The sequence below is a fragment of the Ascaphus truei genome, chromosome 4 (assembly GCF_040206685.1).
Source record: "Ascaphus truei isolate aAscTru1 chromosome 4, aAscTru1.hap1, whole genome shotgun sequence".
In the NCBI taxonomy this organism is placed as follows: Eukaryota; Metazoa; Chordata; class Amphibia; order Anura; family Ascaphidae; genus Ascaphus; species Ascaphus truei.
Genome location: NC_134486.1, coordinates 398525773 through 398551748, shown reverse-complemented (window position 1 = coordinate 398551748; position 25976 = coordinate 398525773). Strand labels below are relative to the sequence as shown.

General features: G+C 42.5%; 1 protein-coding gene across 6 annotated transcripts in view; it reads right to left on the bottom strand.

Annotated features, from left to right (window-relative positions):
• Positions 1 to 25976, bottom strand: part of LOC142492199 (uncharacterized) — a 117077-nt gene that overhangs the window by 5306 nt on the left and 85795 nt on the right. The window contains exons 1-2 of one of the 6 annotated variants that reach the window (XM_075594873.1): positions 6787 to 7308; positions 1818 to 1908 (exon numbers count right to left, since the gene is read on the bottom strand). The exons of 3 other annotated variants lie outside the window; for them this stretch is intronic. The gene's annotated coding sequence lies outside the window, so the exon portion shown is untranslated. Of the gene's footprint in view, positions 1 to 1817; positions 1909 to 6786; positions 7309 to 18332; positions 18456 to 25976 lie in introns of those variants that run through there. 2 more of the 6 variants (XM_075594875.1, XM_075594872.1) reach the window with 2 other exon arrangements.

Below are 25976 nucleotides of genomic sequence, written 5' to 3'. Positions count from 1 at the left end.
GAGTGTGGTAACGTGATGTTATGAGCCCAGACTTATCGCACCTCTGTGGACTTACAGCCCTTACAGTACACACACCCATTGACGTAAGCATGTTAGCAATGTAAATGTACTGAATTTAATATAAATATTTACAGTGGAAACTACACACGTGCAATAAACAACATTTCTAATGACATTTAATAAATAGGTCCGCAATAATCACCACAATTTCTCATCAGTCAACATTTCCAGTCACTATTTCCCCAAAAAAGTCACTTTCATATGCAAGGTGTTTTCACATACAGTACAGTATGTTGACCTTTAAAAGTAGAAGAGTGAATGCCAACAAGCTGTCATAAAAGTACACTATATCCATCTCTCAGTCATGCCATAATTTATTAGCACAATCCTTTTTTTATTCCTCTGCCACCTGCTTGTCTGAGACATACGAGTCCTGTCTTCTTCTTGCCTACTCTTTCCTGTGTGTTAGTCTGTCTTACACGACAAGCAACTTATTTATCAGAGTCTCCAGGCTGAAAAACTGGGGCAATAGCAATGGAAACAAATCCAAATGAAAGCAATAGGCTTTTTTTCCGTTGATAAATGTGGAGTTGTATTTATGTATCAACATTGTCCCAGTTGTGCAGCCAAGGAAGGGCCCATAAAACCCCCCTCAATCATTCAACAACCCAAAAACCCACATAACCTGATATGCCACTAAAATTCACTTTTGGCTAGATGCAGGTCAATGAGTAGGCAACTTTAGCATTACAATTATGTTAAGAGATCCTACTGTACTTCTGTTAGCATCGACAGATCAAAGTTCTTTGCCCCATGAGCATCAGCTTGCACATGTGGGGAATCAATAGGAGGAATTACATGGATATATTTTATAATGTGAGATATCCAATGTTGTGCCTTTGTCATTTTGTTGTTTTTGTATCATAAAAAGCTGTTGGGTTCCAGTTGGAATAAGCTTTGGCGGATCGGCCTCATCTGCACAAAAGGTGCTGATGTGCCATGTCTCTTACGCTCGATACAGCAGCAAGAAGAAGACGGTTACCATGCATCAAACACTAGGGTTATTATGTGCATTGATGCATGGACATGAACAGCTTTCTGTTGATGAACAACTGCTGTTGATCTGTTATAGGGGGTCATTCATTAAACTGCGATAGTGGTGATTGGTACAGAGATATACATGTATTTGCTTAAATATAATTGGTAAAAATTTTCAACAAACTATATGCTCATATTTTTCATACTAAATACAGTTTTTTGAAGGGACATTTCCATTGACACAAGTTAAAATGTACCATTACTACTGACAGAGGGTATGGGGGTTGAAATGTTAAAAAAAAAGTGACATTTCTTTAATAATGTTTTAATAATGTTTTAATAATGTTTTAATGATGTTTTAAAGGAGAAATCTAACCCATTTACTTTATCAGGGATTTTTGTTTTGTTACCATAGGTTTTAAGCAGGTGGTCTTTGGAGCTGAACCTCGTTCATTTCAGCTCCGGGGACAACCTGGTTCCAGGCGTTCCTTTTTAAAGGCGTCCCCTTCCCCCCTCCCCCCTTACCACCACTGACCTCCGATTCCCCCTCCAAGCCACATACATGGCACAGGTAGCCTGGTGTGAAAATGATCAGTAGAGAAATAAAAGACTATTCTCTATTGAAATGCAAAAGCAGCCTAGTAAGGAGATGTGAGGGGGGAGTTGAATGGAAGAGGACAGTGTATGTGTATGAATATCCATACATGAACCCACAATAACGGTATATATATGTGTGAGCGTTTCTCGGCTCAGCAGCCCCTTCCCCACTTTTTTCATGCATAACCAGCCACAGCATTTGAAGTCTGATATTATTCAGTCTTGGGCCGGAATGATAAATTTCTCCCCGAGGCGAAGGAAGACTATTTCTTTCTGTAATGCAAACATGCAAGAAATGAATACCAGCATAGGTACAGAATCCATGTTGGGGTTACAGGGTTAATTCAGCAGCTCAACCTGTCCCATAAGAGACAAATCAGAGATGACAAGCAACATCAATAAAAAGAGGCTTCAATGGAGAACACCTTATCAACCCACATCAGGAATGCTAATCAGCTTAAAGGTGCATTAGGCCGCGTCCATGTTTAGTGCTTGCGGGCGGAGGCGCGTTAAGGCGCGCTTCCGCTCGGCACTGAGCCCCTACAGCCGCAATGAGAGCGGCTTTAGTAGGGGCTCGCCTATGCTTCCGCGCGCTTGCGAAAGCGTAGGTCTTAGGAAAATTAAAAATGTTCCTGCTTGCCGGAGCGCAGGGCCCGTCACGTGAGCGGTTCGCCCAATGAGGGTGGACCAGCTCCGTTACGTCACTGGCCCGCCCGCCGACACGCCCCCGACACGCCCACGGACGGCGCGCTGTCTAAGGTCAGGGAAAGCACCCGCTTTCCCTCAGACTCAGCGCGCCTCCGCACGCCAGCAAGAACCATGGACGAAGCCTTATTCTCATTCAAAGAGTAAATGTTACACTCACAGCTTCATTTCTAATCAGCAACCACATTAATTAATTCTGCTAGATGTCATCAACAGTACAACTTCTTCAAGGTTTTTTTTTTTTTTTTAATTTAAACCTAGAGATGTTTAGAAGGAATAGGGTAACAAATAAAAGAATATATAAAATTCTTGTTTTTATTCACAGATCAGAGTGGAATAGACACGAGCTGTCATTAATTCTCCGGTCACAGACACATTCCTTATAGTGTTAAGAGAGGGTGAAATTACTCTGTTCCACGCCTGTAATTGTTTACAAATGAGCATTTCTGTCACTTAGGCAATAGAAGGCAGGACCATCTCCTGCCACATCTCTGGATTTGAAAATTGAGGTGCATCTCAAAAGCTTCTCGCCTGGTTAGTTCTAATGGAGCCCAGAGGTCAGGCGTGAAATGCTTTCTAATTTATTTTCCCATAATGTTGTCATTGTTAGCATATCCTCTGGTGATTCTCTCAGCTGCTTTGGAAAAAAAAATGCCATTCTTGATTATGCATACACAATTCATTATGCTATTTAACATGCGAGGCTTATAGCCAATGCAACCATCTGCAATGCAAACTCTTCCTGCAACGGAAAAGATTCCAAATGGTTTAGTCATTTTGTGTTCACAACTGTCATGTTTTTCAATGGACGACAACTATTCTATAAGAATTTAGCTTTTGAGAAGAGTTGCTTGAAATGCATACAGTATCTAAACACATTAAGAAATAGCACTCCTGGGGCCACTATATATATATATAATTTTAAGCAGGGTTGATTTCAGCTCCAGGACCCCCTGCTTTCCGAGAAATTGACCTCAAAAGGGGGTGTTGTAGCAGCCATGACAGGGCTAATCTGGGCTATCGAAATGTACAGTATGTATATCTTCATGTATATAGTGCCATTAATGTACATAGCGCTTCACAGAAATGACAGCTTTAAATGTCCCACCGGTCAATAGAAATCTGTGACAACTTCCCTTGTGGCCTCCTCTTGGCTCAAGGGACGTGGGACAATTAAATTGTGCAGAGATAGTAGCACCCCTTCTGAGGTAAGTATCTTTATCTATACAGTATTTAGGAGTGCTAATGTAAGGCTCTGGAACAGCAAGTACCAATAAAAAGAAAATGTTCATTGGCTTCCTTAGAATTACTAAATTCCATCACCCTAAGTAACTGTTTTAGGTATTTTCATTCTTATGTGTGTTTAACGTGTATAAGGGCTTCATTATCATTATACAAACATTAGACAAGACAAAGACCACACAACGCTCCTCTGGTTTTCATGACTAACACTCTGGGAGGCAGGTGGGGGTTATTTGCTAAAGCCATCGGCTGCAAAAACTGGGGGGAAAAAACAGTGAAAAAGGATTGCCCAAGATTTATCGAAGGAAAAACTCCTAATGTTTTTCTAGGATAAAGCGCAATGGCGCGAAATGCGTTGGTGCATTTTTCATCAGTAGTCATTAATAAATAAATGAGTAAATCCATGAGTAAATAAATAATTTTGATGGGAGTTACACCTTGATCGTGATATTTTATCGACTGCTCTGGTTGTGCTCAGTTATCACTCAAATGCTATTGTTCCCCAGTTTGGCAGGCAAGATCCTCTAGTAGCACACAGACCCCATGGTCTGTTATCACCAAAATACATTTGATGAAGATTGTACAGTACATATCCTCCAAAGACTGTGTGTAGCATGGACAAGTCAAAAATACTTATCCATTCTTAAAACAACTCTGCTCCATTTAGCATATTCAACATGCAACTATGAAGTGCTTTCAGACATAAAAGTGACATTTAGGAATAGGAGTTCCTTCTCCCGAAGAGCTTGCAATCTAGTTTATACCACTACTATAGTTTGTCTCCCAATGTCTGACCTATACCCATGTGTAGCATATACAGGGGTGCACAAACTGGGCGGCGCAAGATTTTTTTAGGGGGGTGCGGCCGGTTGCCGAGGTCCCGGGCTCTTCCCCACAAATTAAATGTCTGGGGACCACACGAAGACTCTGCAACCTCTACTTACCGAGATCCAGCTGGCTCAGGATGCATCCGCATGGCAACATGGCATTAAACGACACTGCGGGGTCATGTGACGTCAATCTACATGACACCGCGGCGTCATTTGACTCCACGTTGCCATGGGAACATGACGTCAAATGACGCCGCGCATGATGTCACACGACCCTGTGACGTCATTTGACGCCGAACTGAGGTAAGGGGGGGCGGCTTGAACAGAGGAGAGCAGGAAGGGGAGCGCAGCAAGAAAAGTGTGTGCGCCCCTGGCATATAACACAGAGAAGGACTCGGGCCCCCACCTCTGCAGCAGATGTTAGTCTGAGGCATTTAAGAGAGGTTACAAGTAGGATTGTGTTGTACAAGGTCTGTTTGGTATGCCTAATGGACTATGTTAAGTAAAACAGAATTTGACATCAGCATTGGGACCCGCTTAGTCCGACAATTTGTTCAATTCTTTAAATCCTACATAATTTCAATCTTAACCCTTTTTTTTGTTTTTTGTTTTGCTTATGTCACATTTTTTTAATGACTTATTTTATGTATACATTTGACCCTTCTTAGAGGCTCTGCCCCCTCTACAGAACTCTAACAGGACTATTTATTTTAGTACAAGAATGGCACTTCTATGTGAAAACATGCAGTATAGACATATGAGGTGAATGCTGCACACATTAAAAAAAATAACAATAAAAACATGCCACTAAGTCACTTGATAAAGACCACTAAGGTCAAAACATGTTGGCTCAATAAATGAGTTTAATTATCTGAAATCCGTTGTGCCCTGTGTTCCTTCTACCTAAAACATGCAGTATCACATGTCCAAGCCATGCAAAACTGTAATTTATGTATCGATTATGCCTGCTCTATTTGAAAAGCCATGCAACGTGTACATTTAGCATGGAAATGGATACCCCGCCAAATTAAGTATTCATGCAATTCAATAAGGTACGAGATTGAAAACTTCAGAAAGAAAAAGAGCTAACACAGACACTAGTTAACCTTTCTCACTTCATGGTGAAATGTATTCAATTGAAAATTATATTTGCATATATTAAATGCATATTTCTGCATATATATTGGTGGCTGGTCCAGCTAGCTCTCTACCTACCCTGCCATGTGAGTTCTAGTAAGACACAGACAGTGACAGGCTGTCCTATGGGGCTTTACCCCTCCTCATGCTGACTTCCTTCGGTGACAGGGGTGGTGGTGCATGTGCTGGGCCCTCCTTCTTTGAGCTACAGGAAGGAAGTGCCTAAATTATAGTATGAAGTTCCGCCCCTTAGGGGTGTGTCCTTCAGTCTGTGATTGGGGTTCCAACTATCTCTTCATGGAGTAGGAGCTGTGAGTTCTCCTCCCGGCTGAGCTCCTCATGGGCTGAGGCACTAACTTAATTCAGAGAGGCCTCACTATTACCAGAGGCCAGTACCATCCAGAAGCCAGTGATCTACCTTATCAACTTAAGCATTCGCTGTAACAACATCGCAGTGGCTGCAATAATAAAGGTCACCCTCATTTATACTTCTGGCTCTGCGGCAGTCTGTATGGAGGGAGTATTGTGAGTAAGGACTGTCATAGCGGGATTGCCTTCAGCTTTGCTGAAGCCCCCTATGTCTGGAGGCGCTGTCACCAAGAAGAAGAACCAGAGGAATCTCTAAAAGTCTTCCTGTCTTCCCCACATCATCGCGGGTACCTCAGCTCTCCTGTCCAAACAGGTAACCAGCACTACACCAGCAAGTGGGGAGCCACGGCTTCCATCATGTTTGAAGATTGAGCTTCAATCCAGACATTTTCCATCAGAAAGTATCTAGGCCTCATTAAAAGCGCAATCCAAGTGTAGCCCCTTTCCCCTCTTCGGTGGTCTAGGGTGACCACGTGTGATGCTATTACCTGAGTGGCAAACAGGAGGCCTGATCGTCCGCCACTGGGAGCCTGGGGTGTGTGTAATGAATATACTAACAGCGCCTCCACCTGGGAAGGATCCTCACACAGTGGGATAGCCCCCCCAAGACAATACAGTCAGTAATTGCACACAAGGGTATATGTAACCGTATTTACTGAACAGTAACTTATAACAACAACTATGCAACATAACATAACACCACATCGCAGTATAATGAGCACCCGACCCAGTACCACCAGTGAGTGTCCCAAATGTACTTTGGGTGCTAGGCACCAATACCCTGCTGTCTCTTTCCCAGTGTCCAGCCCACCAAAACGTGTAAGGAGTAGCGCTCTCCCATGGACTGTTGGTGCACTCTTTGAGGTACCTGCCAAGTACTCCAGTATTCGGTGCGGCCGACTTAGAAATGAGGATCCGTCTGATCCAGCGACGTGGCCCTCAGCGATGGTGTCCGCCTCTGCGTTGGGTGGACTCCGGTAGGAGGGTCTCACCTTTAAGAGTTTTTGTTAACACCGCGGTGGTCTGGTCCCAGACCACAGACCACAATCACCACACGGCGTCTTCCTTGTGTTCCTGACACTATAGTAAAATGGGTAACCGTCCCTATCTAAGGGGCCTTCCCTGAATCAGTCACACGCTTCACTTGATTGGGACCTAAGGGGAGTTTCTAGCCTAGTCTGAGTGCCACTGACACTCAGATCCTCCCTTGCCCTTGTCTGCCCTGGCTCCAACTCAATAACTGACTCCTCACTAACTGACTCCTGAATAACTGACAAACTGACTCCTGACTAACTGCCTCACTCACTGCCTTAACTGTCAGAATCTCTCAGCCCTATTGGTTGCCTGGCAACATGTGGACTGCAGCCCCTGAGGCTGTTGGAACTTGCAGTTCCCTAGCTGCTATACTCCTATGGAAAAGTAAGGGGACAAACAGGTGACCAGGGGGACCCAGGCTATACAAGCAGCCTTTTTTTTCACATAGGTTTGAATCAGGGTATCTCTGCAAAGTTTAAAGCTCTCACATCACGTGGGCCAATAGGAAGCGGCACCGGATGACATCATGGCTTCCTATTGGACCGCAGAATGCAGAAGCTTTGAAAATCCGCCATTACATAAACTCAGCTAGCAAGCCAAAGCAGCTGGGGGGGGGGGGCGGCGGGGGGCAGTGGATTTCTTAAACTGTGTTTTTTTATGGTTGGGTATCAGCTCTGTGTGAATTAGTTCTTTTGGGTCTAAGAGGGGGGTTAAGTTTGTTGGGTGGGAGAAGTGGCGGTGGGTGTTGTGGGTAGGTGACACTGGGAAGGTGACACGCAAGTGGAGCAATTTGAGACAAAGGTAAGTTCTGTACTCTGTGTATAAAGGGAATGAAGCGTAAAAAGGACTTATCGGCCCAAAAGATCTTGCACTTGGTGGTAGGATATGCCTACAAGATTGACATGCAGATGGTGACTGTATCTGACTCAGCGGTGCTAAACTCCAGTCCTCAAGCCCCCCCAACAGGTAAGGTTTTCAAAATATCGCAGCTTCAGCACAGGGGGCTCAATCAGACCCCGGCTGCAGCACATGTGGCTCAATCTGTCCCTGCTTCAGCACAGGTTGCTCAATCAGTCCCGGCTTCAGCACAGGTGGCTCACTAAGTCTCTGCTTCAGCACATGTGGTTCAATCAGTCTCTGCTTCAGCACAGGTGGCGCAATCAGTCCCTGCTTCAGCACAGGTGGCTCAGTCTTGTGCTGAATCTGAGATATCCTGAAAAACTGACCTGTTGGAGGGGTTGGGGGCTTGAGGACTGGACTTGAGTACCCCTCATCTGTCTTGTACACAGAACCACTGGCGCATATTTTTAGCAAACACTCACTGGCTTTATGGTAAATCAGAAACTATTAACATACATATCCCTACGTCCCATAAATTGTTTCAATTAGTAAGGAATTGTATGTACGTCATTCATTTAGTATCGGTGACATTTGTTGAAAAAAACATCTCCAAGTGTAAAACATTACTTTTCATCATCCTGTCAAATATGCTACATCTAGTAGGCAAGGCCAAGAGGCGACAACACCATTTGCACAATGTGCACGCGGTTTCAGAATGAAACCACGCATTGTCTTATGGGCCATAGTTACAGCAGTGTTTTCTGCCCTAGGTGGCAATTTGTTTTGCAATTAAATGGTCTTAAATGCTAAGGAAATATACTACATAAATTAGCACAAACACCAGCTAATTACTACATAGTAGAATATCCAAAGGAAAAAGTGGCGGAGCACTGTGAGAACAAGTGAAAGTGAAGGGGGGCCCACGACCATGAATAGGTTAAAAAAAATACCTTTATTGATCCGGCAACATCAGGAGAAAAAGATGTAACACTCGGACGCGTTTCGCGCTACAGCGCTTTGTCATTTGCCCTGTACAGATAATGATAATTATGTTTTTTCTTATGTAGTGTTGACAGTGTACATATAATTTTTGCAGGCATGAGATCCTGCCCAGATGAGCTTACAGTCTATTTTTTGGTGACTGAGGCACAGGGAGATAAAGCGACTTGCCCAAGGTCACAAGAAGCCGGGATTTGAACCAGGTGTCCTATTGATCTGGCACACGCCAAGCTTTAGACATGACATTAGGTCACAAAAAAGGGAAGGTTTTAGCTAGCAAAGGTAAAAAGTACTTGGCGCTGAGGACAGATTTGAAAATGAGCGGTCACTCTCAATGTACTGTATTTTGTTTCTGGTCAAATATTTTATAGATAAATTAATAAAATCACAATGGAAAGCTAGATTTTAATTGGGATTTGGAGATTGACCCATTAAAAAAAGGCAACTATAAGTATTTTATATCATGTTGTAAACTTTATCCTAACAAATTCCTCAAAGTGCAGGTCTCCTCTAGGACAGAGGTACAAAGTAGACCTCTACTCACAAGTTCACAATGCAATTCTCCAATTATTGTAACAGCCAAGAACAGAGGAGAAACAACGTTTCAGGTCCCGTATGGACCTTTCATCAGGTCTGTGTTGACTGCACAAGCAGGATTCTCCTCGCCTGAAACAGCTTCCCCGTACTTTGGAACTGTACTGTAAACTTTATCCTGCAATTTTATTTTATTTTACATTGGTAACCTGAAGTTTAAGGGTTTGTTATTTTGCTCATCCAGCTCCCGTACGTACTTACAGATGTAGCCCAGATACCATTACTCAAAGCCACGTGAAATAAATAGATTTCCTGCAGCTCCGGAAAGAACCATCAATGGCTGTCCATGATTGCTCCATTTGAGGCTACGAGCAGTTTTTCCTGCTGGTTTTTCTATCTGGCAAACCACGGTTTCAAGGAAAGTAAGATGGGCTACATCTGTTTGCGTTACTCATACAGTCAGGGTGCCTAAAGAAAGCGGATTACTTTATCATTGGTTTAATTGGGGAGAAGCAATACATCTTTTATTTTGAATAATTTGTATGCTTCCAAAATTAGTTCGATTTGGTTCTTTGTGTATAATGAATATTCTTCTGCTTTAATGTCACGTGATAAATTGCAGGAACACCTATGGACACGTGAAAGTGTTACACAGTTATACGTTACGCCCATAAAAAATATAAAGCTAACAAGTCTGTGTATATCTTCCTAAAAATAAATGTTTCCAAAATGTTACAAAATAGGGCAAGTCGAAAAATATATATTTTCCCATGTACCCTAATTGTTTCTGTTACTATCTGTAAAAATTTATACTTTTGCAAAATAAAACACCCACATGACATGTACTGTACTGTACATGTCACATTATACTTTTCAACAACAGGTACTGTAAATGTGCAATAGCCATAATGAATGGGCAAATCCCACAGCATGATGTTGTCTCAAAATGATTAATTAAAACTGTACTGCATTCCATAATATTCTATTACATGCTGTATTACTTGATCTCAGCATCAGCCTAGTCATAATGAGTTTATATTGCTTGTTACACAAACCCTCATTATGTGTATGTAATCACATTTTTACAATGATGTTGCTTCTGAGATGATATTTACCTGTATTAACAACACATACTTTACTTAATTACTGTATTACCAATTCAGTAAAACTAATATATACTGTAGGTAGGGGCTTAGACACACCTACTGTCATCCTGGGAGACTTTAACCTACCTATTGGCAAGCCCAGTGGACCACCTTGACTACTCACTGCAATGGACACTCCCTTGACCTGGTTTTCTCCCACCTCTGCTCTGTCTCTAACTTCTCTAACACACCCTTCCCTCTCTCTAACCATTACCTCCCAACCTTTAACTTCACCCGACCCTCTGCATCCGCACACACTGAAACCTACATACTCTAGAGCTCCTTCTATTTTAAAATAATGTAAGCCTCTCTTCTCTACCCTTTCCTGCCCTGATCTACTGTAGCAACCCCTCTATATGACAGTACACTCTCCAGCCGTAGACAAGATAGCTCCTCTCACCAAACATTACCCCCGACAATCTAAGCCACAACACGTCGCGTCCGACACAATTTACCCTTTTACCTTCAAAGTGCTCACACACTGCGGGATGTTACTAGAGGAAATCCAACTCTAAAGCAGACTTCTTCCACTATACATTCATACTCTCGTCCTATAACACTGCCCTTTCCCTTGCCAAGCAAACCTACTTATCTTCTCTCATGCAAACTGTCCCCTAACCCTCAATGCCTATGCACTACCTTTATCTCCCTCCACCAAACTACACCTGCAGTGCCTTCTACCCTCATAGCCTGAGACTGTGTCACCTATTTCACAGACAAGATTAAGTCAATCAAACAAGACATCTCTTCATATCAAGCTCCACACCCAACACCAACCTTCCATTGCTAACCTAACTATACAGTCAGCTTATTTTCCCCTGTGACTGAGCATGAGCTCTCTATGCTCCTCTCTTCATCGCACCCTTTAACCTGCCCTCTTGATCCTATTCCCTTACTGTACATCTCCACCGTTCCCTCTCTGGCACACAAAGTCCCATACTAACTCACCTTTTTAACCTCTCTCTCACCTCCGACACACTCCCACCTTCTTTTAAACATGCACTCAACACACCCATTCTAAAGAAACCTTCTCTTGACCCAGCCTCCATCTCTAACTACCACCCCATCTCTCTTCTCCTTTTTTCCTCCAAGCTACTTGAGTTCCTTGTATATATCCGCCTGACTCACTTTATCTCCTCCAATCCCCTCCTTGACTCTTTGCAATCTGAATTCCATCCTTTACACTCCACTAAGAGATTACTAACAAAAGTAGCCACTAAGTAATTTCTCGTTACTAATTCTCTGGGCTCTCTCTCATGCCTTCGGCACTCCCTTCTCCCAAACGTTCTCCACTCCATTGGTCTCTGTGATGCAGTCTTCTCCTTGTTCACGTCTTCCTATCCAACAACTCCTTTAGTATTTCCTTCTCTTGTGTCTCCTCCTCTTCACTCACTCTTTCATTCGGGGCCTCCCAGGGTTCTGTCCTTGGACCACCACTCTTCTCACACTACACCTCCTCTCTTGGTGAACTACTACAATCTTTTGGCTTTCAGTATCATCTCTATGCCAATAACACAATAATTTACCTCTCCTCCCCTGACCTCTACCCCTCTCTCCTGTCCTGTGTCACCAACTGTCTCTCTGTAATCCCCTCTTGGATGTCTCACCTGAAGCATATTCAAAAGAGAAATAATACTCTTTACCCCTTCCACCCCTACACCCAAACCTCCCTCACTGCCAATCTAATTAACACCTCAAGGCCGCTGTCTAAGGGTCACCTTTGACTCTCTGCTTTCATTCCTCACAAAGACCTGCTGTCTTCACCTCAGCAATACCGCCAGGGTATGCCCTCATGAGGCAACTACAATCCTAAATCACTCACATCGTGTCCCACCTCGACTACTGCAACCTTCTCCTAGTTGGCATTCACTGTGTCCGTCTGTCCCAACTCCAATCCATCCAAAATGCTACTGCCAGGCTCATGTACCGTACCTCACTCACCGCTCTACTTCTGCTGCTCCACTACGCATATCCCTACACTGGCTTCCCATAGCCTCTACAATCAAATTTAAAACCCAAGCTCTGACTTACAAAGCTTTCAATGTAGCTGAACCCCGGAACCCCCATTTCAGTAGTATACTGTATTTATGTCATTTGCATAATATGCCTATTTCTGATTATTTTCTAACTAACCGAAACTATGCACTATGTTTTCAGCAAATAAAAATCAATGCAAGCATGCAAGCAAAGCAAAACAGAAGCACATTAGTTACTCATGTTGTAACTTGCTCTATTTTCTGGCTAGTGGCAACTTGGTACTGATGGATGAGTGCTAGGTGAACTCATTTTTGCCTGCTGCTATTTCGGTAATTCCAAAGCCATTCGGATACAGGATTTCTGCCTGCGCTGCTTGATGTGTCTCCTCACCTTGTAACATTAGCTCTGATTCTTGTCTTTAGAAAAGTGTCATGCTGTCTAATGCAGTGCACTTTCACCTCCATTATCTGTGATTGTGAATGGAAGCCTTCCCTGAAGGGCTCACCATCACCGATCATTTCCAAGCCCCGGAGCATTATTTCAATCTTTTATACAGCAGTAATGGCATCAATGATGTGTGTGTCTTGTTTACAAGAGGTTTCAATGCTTTCAAAAACACCCAGCTTTCCTGGGAAAAGTAGTTGGCTGTGTGTCCTACTGTATGTATTGACAAATACTGTACTATCTGAAATGCACAGATGTGCCCTGACTGAGTTATGGGACACATTAGTGCAGTATTATTGCTTCACTGCACAAGACATGTTAGATGTTCACACATTTTTATGCATTGAACCTTTGAAAAAAAGTCGAGCAAACATTGCAATGGCATAGAGCAGAGGTGATCAACTCCAGTCCTCAATCCCCCCCCCCCCCCCCCCACACACAACAGGTGAGGTTTTTAGGATATCCCTGCTTCAGCACAGGTGGCTCAATCAGTCCCTGCTTCAGCACGGGTGGCTTAATCAGACCCTGCTTCAGCAAAGATGGCTCAATCAGTCCCTGCGTCAGCACAGGGGGCTCAATCTGATTGAGCCCCCTGTGCTGAAGCTGGGATATCTGGAAAACCTGACCTGTTGAAGACTGGAGTTGAGCGCCCCTGGTATAGGATAACTAATCTTAGCATAAATAGAGGCGTAGTTTATGAGAAAAATACCGCACTTAAGCAAAAACAATGCTGCTGATAACCCATTACTGTTTCTGTATCTAGCATCAGGATATAATGTGGTTCCTTTATGACCAGTGAACTGCTGTGCGAAATGAGAACCTTTCTTGTGTGATGTTTATTGAAGATAAGGGCACCTGGAATATCATGATAACCTTTCCTATTAATTTAAACCCAGGAACAATTACCTTCGAAATAGAAATACCACTTCGAGCTGGCGAAGGCTTTAAAGGCTTACTGTATGCAACATGGAGAGAGGCATAAGAAGATAGATGCTGTATTTAAATACACTGTCAAATTGTTAAAGAATATAATGCATGCTACATCATTTTGCCTAATGAGAACAACAGGAGAATACACATTCAAAAGCTATTTATTTACATTCATGGCAGCAAGGGAGCAATTATTCAATGGATAATTTCTACATTGCTAGCTCAGAGTTTTAGAAGGCCAGTTTTGACTTCTTTACTTTGCCAATGTCAGAACACATAGCAATTTTTAGTTTACATCCTGTTGGTCAGTGCAGTAAGGCATGCAGGAAGCCAAGCAGCAGACGCATTAGTGTACAGAGCATAAGACTTCAGTACTTTTAGGATCGTCTTTTGACTGATAAGTCTACACTGAAGGGTCTATTTACTAAGTACGGCAAAACCAATGCAAAAAACAGAGCCACACACATCAAAGAAAAGGAGTCCCATTGAAAGCATTGGGAGTTGCTGCTTTGATATATCTGATGCAATTCTTTGCCCCAGTTTTGCAGCCGGGAGGCACTTAAGGAAATAAGCTCCTTTAGTTTTTAAGGTTTTCCTGAAACGTGTGAACAAATAGTAAATAAGTAAAGTCTGACGGCATTACCTTTCAAGGCAGGTCTACGGTGTACTTATTATTTTAGTATTGAGCCACATGTCAATTGTGGTGCAGAGAAGACGATTAATAGGAAGGATGCATAATATGAACCAAAATTTGCCCAAAAAAGACAAGTGCCACTATGTTACTTGGCCATTAAGATTTACCATCAAAGGAATTGGCAGGTTTGTTGGTGATATTCTAAGATTTTGTCAATTTTGAAAAATGAGGGAAAAAAAGGGTAAAAAATGTGAAGCAATATTTTATTAATTTTACAAATGTGTTTTTACATCATAAACCATTTTTTTTATAAATGTGTACAATATCTTTATTACTTTATACTGTATATTAATGCACACAATGAATTGATATGTACTGTAGAGCACAATATACTGTATCTTTTGTAAAAAAATATCTGAGTTTTGTTTGTATATTAATAAAATAAAATTAAAATGAGTGTTACAAAATGACCCTGTAATGGACAGGTATGGAACTGGTGACATGAACAAAATACCTATATCTTCCCGAGAATCCTTTTAATTTGGAACAAATTGAGTAAAATATATAAGCCCATATTTATACAGTAGGACATGCCTTCCAGTCCACCAAACACTTCATTTAGTGTCGTTATTCCATGAGACGTCTTGCAGTACCTTCTGGGCCATGATGTGTCAAGCTGGCTCAATCCACCTGCAGGAAGGTGGAGCCACCCATTGGGAAGAAATCTGGCCCTGACTTCCATAGTTGGTCAAGCTCTCTATCCTCCGCACCAAGGACGACTGTCTTTGCAGTTTGCCCCACCCCCTCCCTCTCCTGTTGATGGCCCTATGGTATAGCACCACTTAGTAAATATGGATCAGGACAGTACACAGTACGAGAGGAATTATGGTTACTACAATCTTCAAGGTAAAATATCAAATACACACAACTGAAATACTTGAATGCACTGGCATTTACCCGTGAGACAGTGCTTACCTCCATGTAGGGAAGGGGGTATTAGCACCAACTAACATACAGATGTAAAAATTCAGTGAAGGGACTGATCACAGCAAGTGATAGGCTGGAGGCAGGTAACCAATACAAAATTGAACAGACAGAACAGGGTCCTCTGACGCGTTTCGCGTCCGTCAGGCGCTTTATCAAAGAGTAACCCAGCTTGTGAACAGAGCTGCTGTTATGCTGTTCAATTAAATAAATATTATTTTATTGGTTATCTGCCTCCAGCCCTATCACTTGCTGTGATCAGTCCCTTCTCTGAATTTTTGCTGTACTTACCTGGACTGAAGCACGCCTTACCGGGATCCAGCAGACTTTGCGGGTTTATTTATTTATTTATTTATAAGGAACTTCCCTCGGTTGCCAGTGTGCTTCTCACATCCCTCCAGCCGTCCAGACCGCCGGGCAGAGGCCTGTGCTCTCACATAGGGTAAGTGTTGATTTCAAGGTTATTGAAGAACTGTTTATACAGGATTCGAGATCAGTAAGATTCAGTAAATTAGAATATCATCGCTTCAAGTCCATCCTCCATAAACTTCTTATAAATTGCCATAAACTTGCCCTTGTCAGACAGTCAGACCCCCCCCTACTGGTCTTACCTTATGGGGCTCTAATAGGAGTGAGATTACCTCTATTTACACACTTCTTTGTGCACCTGGAATGATCTGTTATTTCATGCTACATGAATTCCGGATTTGTTTAATATTTACCTGCACCACATGTGACATATGTAGCACCAGTTAGGGGATTGTTCTCTATTCCCCTATGCTCCATTAACATACAGATGTAGTAAGACTTACTGTCCTCCGCACCACAGCTGAAAAGCAATTATCTGCAGAGCTGGGGATGGGGTCTGCCACAATCACGCTGCGGGGGGGTCCATTAATAGCTGCTGGGGGTTCCCTTCAGCGTTAATCCATCCACAATGGTTGCGGTAACAAAAACGGTAAGCTTTGCTACATCTGTATAACGTTTTATCGTGTTGTAGTTCCCCTTCGGATTCTTTTTCATAGTAACATAACTACAGCAGTCTATCTCTTCATGTTGTCAATTTCTTATAAAGGAGTTGCATTAGTGATTATTTAAAATATTGCAAGATGGGACTGTGCATCATTGTTTCTCCAGCTTGTCAACATATTCTGTTATTAGTGGGTAATTAGGTTCTGCTAAAACCTAAAGCATTTCTCTCATAAGAAGAAGAACGTCTTTGCTTTCAATTTGAGGCCACAGGACCTTGTTATTTAAGAAGAACCAGCCAAATGCTTGGAAACACTTGGCATGTCCTAAACCTGGTTCCAATGGGAATCTGAGTCACAAAGGCATTTGCAGGGCAGCTTATTACTTACAATCAAACAGAAACATGTGTTTTCACAGATCCAGACACTGGTTACAATATATATTCCTACCGCAAACCGCAACCTTATTTGTATAGATATAGTAACCACGTAAACATAAATTATAGTCTAATGTAACAACACATTTTCATTCCGAAGAGCAAAATTAGTAGCCCCGCTTAAAGTAGCAATACGGGTTAATTTTTTTTTTTATTACAGGTTTGAAGAATGGGGGTTTCCAGAGCTGAAACCCTTTCCTTTCCGCTCCAGGGACCCCCTGCTTCCAGAAATACTTACCTTCACAGTGGTGCTGGTATCTCCTTAACCTTAATCCTTAATCTAATGGCGAAATTAAAATATCACGCGTCATGCCGGCCAATAGGAAGCCGTGATGTCATCCAGTGTGGCATCCTATTAGCCATGTGACCTGAACCTTTAAACAGCAGAGATACTGGCAACACTTATGGAGGTACAGATCTCTGGAAGCAGGGGCCCCCGGAGTTGAAATTAATTGGGTTACAGCTCAGGAGAACCCCTGCTTCAAACCTTTAATAATAGATATACAGTATATATATTTTTTTTTTTAAATATAAAGTTAACCCATATTGCTGCTTTAAAGAACAACTCTCTTTTCGTTTTCATTATTTGCACATGTAATGTTAGCCTTTGAAGTTCATCTTGATATGTTGTTCTGGGATTGTAGCTACAATCCACGAAAGCTAGTGCGTGGCACGTTAGCTGTGTAAACATTTGAATGAACAAGACATGTTGGTTTCTATGACACTCTAACTTGTTATATTCCTGTGCAATTTATAAAAGTGATAACAAAAAATAGCAAACCAGAAAGATACAAGAATTTTCCCCGCTGATCACTCCTCCCCCCCCCCTTTTTGTATTACATAGATGGGAAGACGGGGGCCCCCAAAGCTGCCCCCGTTAATTTCAGCTCACAAGAAAAGTAACACCAGTTACTTCCGTAAATGGAAATCCCCCATGTCCCACAGGCCAATAACAAACTGCAATATGTCATACAGGAGATTATAACCGCCATTTTGTTTCCCTAGAGGGGATGGTTCTACCTTAAACGGTGGTCTTGTGAGCCTCCGCCACCCCATTTCACACCTCCTCTCGAGCCCCTCCTCTATTACCTCCCCTCTTCCCATTTATTTCTCTCTCCCCATCTCACGCTTACGCCCCCCTCTCTTCCTCACTCCCTCTTATAGTCCCTCTCACTCTCCCCCCCCCCCTCTGCTATTACTCAATTACCTCCCTCTCATTATATCCCACTCTCTCAATCTCCCCTCCTCACACTCATTCTATTCTTCCCCCCTTGCCACACACAATTCCCTCCAATACCCATATAATTCCCCACACAATCCCCCACCAAAATACATGTAACACAAATAAATACTTACAACACTCTCCCCTACATACATACTTACAACACTACCCCCAAATACATACTTACAACACTACCCACAAATACATACAGTCCCCCCCCCAATAAATACTTACACTACCCCCCCAAATACATAGTTACACTTACCTTGGGGATTGTCTCAACCGTGTCTGCCTCTCTCTCCCACGCTGCTGTGTGCCTCCCTCACTCTCCCATGCCGGGCCTCTCTTTCATGCTGGTGATTGCCGGCAGCTGGGCCCAGCAGGATAGAGAGGGAGTGAGGGTGAGAGAGGCAGGTCCGCAGCAGCTGGGGAGAGCCGAGGCCTGACCAGAAGCCCGGTAGCCGGACTCAGAAGTTGGGTCCAACTTCCAGCAGTGGCTGGCCAGCCCCACGCAGCCACCGGCCTCTCCCCCTCTGTCAGTCATTTTTACATTTGGGAAGTTTAGAGGGCAAGCCTGAGTGCTGTGTATACCTTACTTGTTTCTATCTGTCTTGTATCTTTAAGTTTAGCACCATCCTTTATTTCACTATTCGGGGGTTTGGCACCCTGTTTATTAACCTGAGCAGGCTGAGTCACATATTTTGCGGTTAATATCAATAACACCCAAGGGAGTGATATCTAGCAAAGCCATCTGGAAAAAGACTGCATTAATAGGATGGTAATGTGAGTTTTTGCAGCGAGTCTTTCAGAACATTGGCAAAGTCCAAGGCGAGAATCTGTAAATGATTATTGAAAAATTGTGAAAACAGTAATACATATTGTAACCTCCTGCTGTCCGGCCTTCCTGCCTCTCACCTGTCTCCCATACAATCTATCCTAAACGCTGCTACCAGAATAACTCTGCTCTTTCTTAAATCTGTCTCAGTGTCTCCCCTGCCGAAATCCCTCTCCTGGCTTCCTATCAAATCCCGTATCTCACCCTCAATTCTCCTCCTCACTTTTAAAGCTTTACCCTCTCTGCCCCTCTTTACATCTCAGCCCTAATTTCTCTCTACGCACCATCCCGGCTATTGTGTTCCGATCAAGGATGTCTTCTCGCTACCCCCTTTGTGTCTAAAGCCCTCTCCCGCCATTAACCCTTCTCACTCACTGACTGCCCCACACTTCTGGAATGTCCTTCTCTCCATATCTGACTAACACCCTCTCTATCCATCTTTAAGACCCATTTTAAAACACACCACAGACCTTGGCCCCTTCAGACACACTTACCAGAACACCTTCCTACGGTCTCTGTACGTTCTTCCTACTTACCAATTAGATTATAAGTTCTTCGGGGCAGTGATGCCTTTTCCTAAATGTCACTTTTATGTCTGAAGCGCTTATTCCCATTATGTTATGTGTATTATTTGTGATTTATATTATTATGTCACATGTATTACTGCTGAGAAGCACTATGTACATTAATGGTGCTATATAAATAAAGATATACATACAGTACATACAGTACATACATACAAACAATTTTATTCAGCAGGAATTATATCTGACCTGAAAAGGGTCTTACACATAAACACGTTGAATGTGTACAATACTTTATCTGTTCCCTTCTGTGTTCTATATTGGGACAGCCCAATATAAATGAAGTAGATACTGTTGAGAATCTGAGCAATGGGCAAAGGTTAGTGAATCACATACTGTAGATCAGGAGTGGACAAACTCTGTCCTCAACAGCCACCAACAGGCCAAGTTTTAAGGATATCTCTACTCCAACACAGGTGGCTTAATAGGCTGATTTTAAGGATATCCCAGCTTGAGCTGTGCTGAAGCAGCGATATCCTTTAAACTCTTGAGGACTGCGTTTCACCACCGCCGGCAGATTATAAGCTTTCCGGAGCAGAGATTCTATTTTCTATGTTGTGATTGTATGTTTCATGCACATACTATATAATATATATTTATATATTTGCATACACACATACAATAGACCTAAGTCAACATTGATATGCGGGTTCATCATACACAAAATACACAGAGGTACAGGTACTCTAACATGATGCTGTCACTTTAAGATGCATATAACAGATTGGCTACCATAAAAGTTCCCTGTGCTGGTCTGCCCAGGGTGTCACAACCGAATAGTGGAAAAGCAGCAGAGTAAAGACAGAAGCACAACCATAATTTGTGGCTGTCTTTATCCTTCTGCGGCTTATCCTAGACAGAAAACAGGAGTGACTGCTAATTGTGGTGCAGCATGAGGCTGGAACACAGGGGAAAGGAAACGTGTGTGGGGGCTGTAATACCTGTAGTGATAACAAACCAAGCACAATATGTACAGCAAAGGACAGCTCAAAAGGGGAAGGAAGCCCTCAAAGATATGTTAGGATTGATTTATTGTGTGGGCGTAGTGCTGAACTGCAGGTGCTTATATACATTACAGTGGGCATTGTAAGTTGCTCAAATCACAGACAAGCAGAGGGGCCTGTCAGCGGGGCTTCTTGCCCCCCACCCATTCAGGGCAACATAATAAATGAGTATAAGTGCCGAGTCTGTAACATACAACCAGTTTCAAAGTCTACTAAATACAGTAACACGTGATTGGTTAATTCACTTAAGTCAGGACACATCTTTACCCTACAAACATCTATGATGCCAAATCAATGACTTGAGATCAAGTAATGTAAGTGCATAATGGATGGGAGGATGTTTTTGCAGGGAAAAATGTAGAAGATAAATGGGCAGTCTTTAAAACATTGTTAGAAAAGCACACTTATCAGTGTATACCCTTGGGTAATAAGTATAAAATAAATAAGTCAAAACCAATGTGGCTAAATAAATAGGTAGGGGAGGAAATGGACAAGAAGAGGAAGGCGTTTAGATTCTTTAGTCAGAAGGGACAGAGACATCGTATCAGAATTATAAGGAATGCAACAAAAATTGCAAAAGGGCAATCAAATTAGCAAAAATGGATAATGAAAAAAGGATTGCAATAGAAAGTAAGGTCAACCCTAAAAAGTTCTTTAAGTACCTTAATAACAAAAAAATGAGAAGCGAAAATATAGGACCCTTTCAGTGTGAGATGGGTAGACAGATTATTGGAGATAAGGAAAAAGCTGAGGTATTAAACAAATTCTTTGCCTCTGTGTTTACCAGGGAAGAATCAAGTTCAATAGTAGTGCCGCAGGAGAAAGCCACAACCTCCATATTAATGAACAATTGGTTAACTGAGGAAGAAGTTCATAAGCGACTTGAAAAAATTAAAGTAAATAAGGCACCTGGCCCCAATGGCATACATCCAAGAGTTCTCAAGGAGTTAAGCTCAGTAATAGCCAAACCATTATATTTAATATTCAAGGACTCCATTTCCACAGGCTCAGTACCACAAGATTGGCGTAAAGCAGATGTGGTGCCTATATTTAAAAAGGGAGCTAGATCACAACCGGGAAATTACAGACCTGTAAGCCTGACTTCAATAGTAGGGAAACTACTTGAAGGTTTAATACGGGATAATATTCAGGAATACCTAATGGGAAACAAAATTATTAGTAATAGTCAGCATGGATTTATGAAGGATAGATCTTGCCAAACTAACCTTATTTGTTTCTTTGAGGAGGTAAGTAGGAATTTAGACCAGGGTAATGCAGTTGATGTGGTCTACTTAGATTTTGCAAAGGCTTTTGATACGGTTTCACACAAGAGGTTGGTGTACAAAATAAAGAAAATTGGACTCAGTAATAATATATGCACCTGGATTGAAAACTGGTTAAAGGACAGACAACAGAGGGTTGTCATAAATGGAACTTTTTCAGGTTGGGCTAAAGTCGTGAGTGGAGTACCTCAGAGATCGGTACTGGGACCCCTGCTTTTTAACTTGTTTATTAATGACCTTGAGGTTGGGATCGAGAGCAAAGTCTCCATCTTTGCTGATGATACTAAATTGTGTAAGGTAATAGAATCAGAGCAGGATGTAATTTCTCTTCAGAAGGACTTGGAGAGGCTGGAAACGTGGGCAGGTAAATGGCAGATGAGGTTTAATACAGATAAATGTAAGGTTATGCATTTACGATGCAAGAATAAAAAGGTGACTTACAAATTAAATGCAGATATATTGGGGGAATCCTTGATGGAGAAGGATTTAGGAGTGCTTGTAGACTGCAGGCTTAGCAATAGTGCCCAATGTCATGCAGTAGCTGCAAAGGCAAACAAGATCTTATCTTGCATCAAACGGGCAATGGATGGAAGGAAAGTAAATATAATTATGCCCCTTTACAAAGCACTAGTAAGACCACACCTTGAATATGGAGTACAATTTTGGGCACCAAGCCTAAGAAAAGACATTATGGAACTAGAGAGAGTGCAGAGAAGAGCCACCAAATTAATAAAGGGGATGGACAATCTAACTTATGAGGAGAGGCTAGCTAAATTAGATTTATTTACATTAGAAAAGAGGCGTCTAAGAGGGGATATGATAACTATATAAAAATATATTCGGGGACAATACAAGGAGCTTTCAAAAGAACTATTCATCCCACGGGCAGTACATCCCTTAAGGTTGGAGGAAAGGAAATTTCACCAGCAACAAAGGAAAGGGTTCTTTACAGTAAGGGCAGTTAAAATGTGGAATTCATTACCCATGGAGACTGTGATGGCAGATACAATAGATTTGTTCAAAAAAAGGTTGGACATCTTTTTAGATGGGAAAGGTATACGGGGATATACCAAATAAGTATACATGGGAAGGATGTTGATCCAGGGATTTATCCGATTGCCAATTCTTGGAGTCAGGAAGGAATGAATTTTTCCCCTTAATGGGTTTTTTTGTTTGCTTTCCTCTGGATCAATAAGTAAGTATAGATATAGGATCAAGTATCTGTTGTCTAAATTTAGCATAGGTTGAACTTGATGGACGTACGTCTTTTTTCAACCTCATCTACTATGTAACTATGTAACTATAATTATTTATACACATTATCATTTAGGTGATTTTAACACCAGTCTTTTCTACCTATTGTGATCAAGGACTAGTGTATTTTGAATGGTTAAAAATATTATACCGAAAAGCAACAGGGTGCCAGGTACACACAGCGCCTCAAGTTAGAGACGTACATGAAATAGTGTGTGTTTGTAATTTTAAGGATGACTAGACTTTATGCATCACAGGCACAAAATGCAATGTATAATCATGTATGAAATGGCACACAGTCGCTGTAGGGGCTGAAATCATTAAAACATTATGCTCCATTTACTGGATTGTATATTTAAAATAAGATATTATAGTGGGCAGTGGTTAATGAATTAATAACAATGAATTAATGAACCAATATGCCTTAATTTTATGTCTGTATATGTATGTGTGTGTGTGTATGTATATATATATATATATATATATATATATATATATATATATATATATATATATGTATATGTGTATATATATATATATATATATATATATATATCAACTGTAAATATTACTGTCTGCTCATTTGCATGTCTTAGATAGGTCATTTGCATGTCTTAGACAGGTCTGCAACCCTGCCTTTCACCATTATCACCCAGCACACAGCACTTCCACTGCAGCAAGGGATTCTGGGAAATGACATGCAAATGAGCACACAGCACTTCCACTGCAGCAAGGGATTCTGGGAAATGACATGCAAATGAGCATGAGCACACAGTGCCACCTTTTGTCTCAAGCTCACATTACATGAGCAATCCTTAAGCCAATGCATATATATATATATATATATATATATATATATATATATATATATATATATATATATATATATATATATATATATATATTATATACTAGCTGAGAGCCCCGGCGTTGCCCGGGATGTTTGTGGTGTGGGGGTGGCATTTGGGAGGGGAGTGGTCCACGCGGCCCATGGCAGTGTGCGGTGGTACTGCTGCTGTGGCTGTACTGATGGTGATTGTATCGGTGTGCTGATTTGGGAGGGTTTGTTGCTGATGTGGGGGTGCGGATGTGGGTGTGCCGATGGGGAGGTGCGAAGGTGCCAATGTGTGGGTGCTGATGGTGTTGATGGGGGCTGGGAATGGTGGGGAGCCGAGAATGCCAGTGTGCTGGGGGGGGGGGGGGGGGCATGGGATACCGGTGTGCTGATGTGGTGGTGCTGGGGATAGTGTATGTGTGTGTATACGTGTGTGTGTGTGTATATATACACACGTGTGTGTATACATGTGTGTATACATGTTTGTGTGTGTGTGTATACATGTTTGTTTGTATACATTGTGTATGTGTACGTGTGTGTGTGTATACATGTGTGTGTGTGTATACACGTGTGTGTGTGTATACACGTGTGTGTGTGTATACACGTGTGTGTGTGTATACACGTGTGTGTGTGTATACACGTGTGTGTGTGTATACACGTGTGTGTGTGTATACACGTGTGTGTGTATACACGTGTGTGTGTATACACGTGTGTGTGTGTGTATACACGTGTGTGTGTATACACGTGTGTGTGTGTGTGTATACACGTGTGTGTGTGTATACACGTGTGTGTGTGTATACACGTGTGTGTGTATACACGTGTGTGTGTGTATACACGTGTGTGTGTGTGTATACACGTGTATGTGTGTGTATACGTGTGTGTGTATACACGTGTGTGTGTGTATACACGTGTGTGTGTACACGTGTGTGTGTGTACACGTGTGTGTGTGTGTGTACACGTGTGTGTGTGTGTGTACACGTGTGTGTGTGTGTGTACACGTGTGTGTGTGTGTACACGTGTGTGTGTGTGTACACATGCGTGTGTGTGTGTACACACGTGTGTGTGTGTACACATGTGTGTGTGTGTACACACGTGTGTGTGTGTGTGTGTACACGTGTGTGTGTGTGTGTACACGTGTGTGTGTGTACACGTGTGTGTGTGTGTGTACACGTGTGTGTGTGTGTACACGCGTGTGTGTGTGTGTACACGCGTGTGTGTGTGTGTACACGTGTGTGTGTGTGTGTACACGTGTGTGTGTGTGTGTGTGTACACGTGTGTGTGTGTGTGTACACGTGTGTGTGTACACGTGTGTGTGTGTGTGTACACGTGTGTGTGTGTGTGTGTACACGTGTGTGTGTACACGTGTGTGTGTGTACACTTGTGTGTGTGTACACGTGTGTGTGTGTGTACACGTGTGTGTGTGTGTGTGTACACGTGTGTGTGTACACGTGTGTGTGTGTGTACACGTGTGTGTGTGTACACGTGTGTGTGTACACGTGTGTGTGTACACGTGTGTGTGTGTGTACACGTGTGTGTGTGTGTGTGTACACGTGTGTGTGTGTACACGTGTGTGTGTACACGTGTGTGTGTACACGTGTGTGTGTGTGTGTACACGTGTGTGTGTGTACACGTGTGTGTGTGTGTACACGTGTGTGTGTGTGTGTACACGTGTGTGTGTGTGTACACGTGTGTGTGTACACGTGTGTGTGTGTGTGTGTGTGTACACGTGTGTACACGTGTGTGTGTGTACACGTGTGTGTGTGTGTACACGTGTGTGTGTGTGTACACGTGTGTGTGTATGTACACGTGTGTGTGTGTGTGTACATGCGTGTGTGTGTGTGTGTGTGTGTGTGTACACGTGTGTGTGTGTACACGTGTGTGTGTGTGTGTGTACATGTGTGTGTGTGTGTGTACACGTGTGTGTGTGTGTACACGTGTGTGTGTGTGTGTACACGTGTGTGTGTACACGTGTGTGTGTGTACAAGTGTGTGTGTGTACACGTGTGTGTGTGTGTGTGTGTACACGTGTGTGTGTGTGTACACGTGTGTGTGTGTACACGTGTGTGTGTACACGTGTGTGTGTGTGTGTGTACACGTGTGCGTGTGTGTGTACAC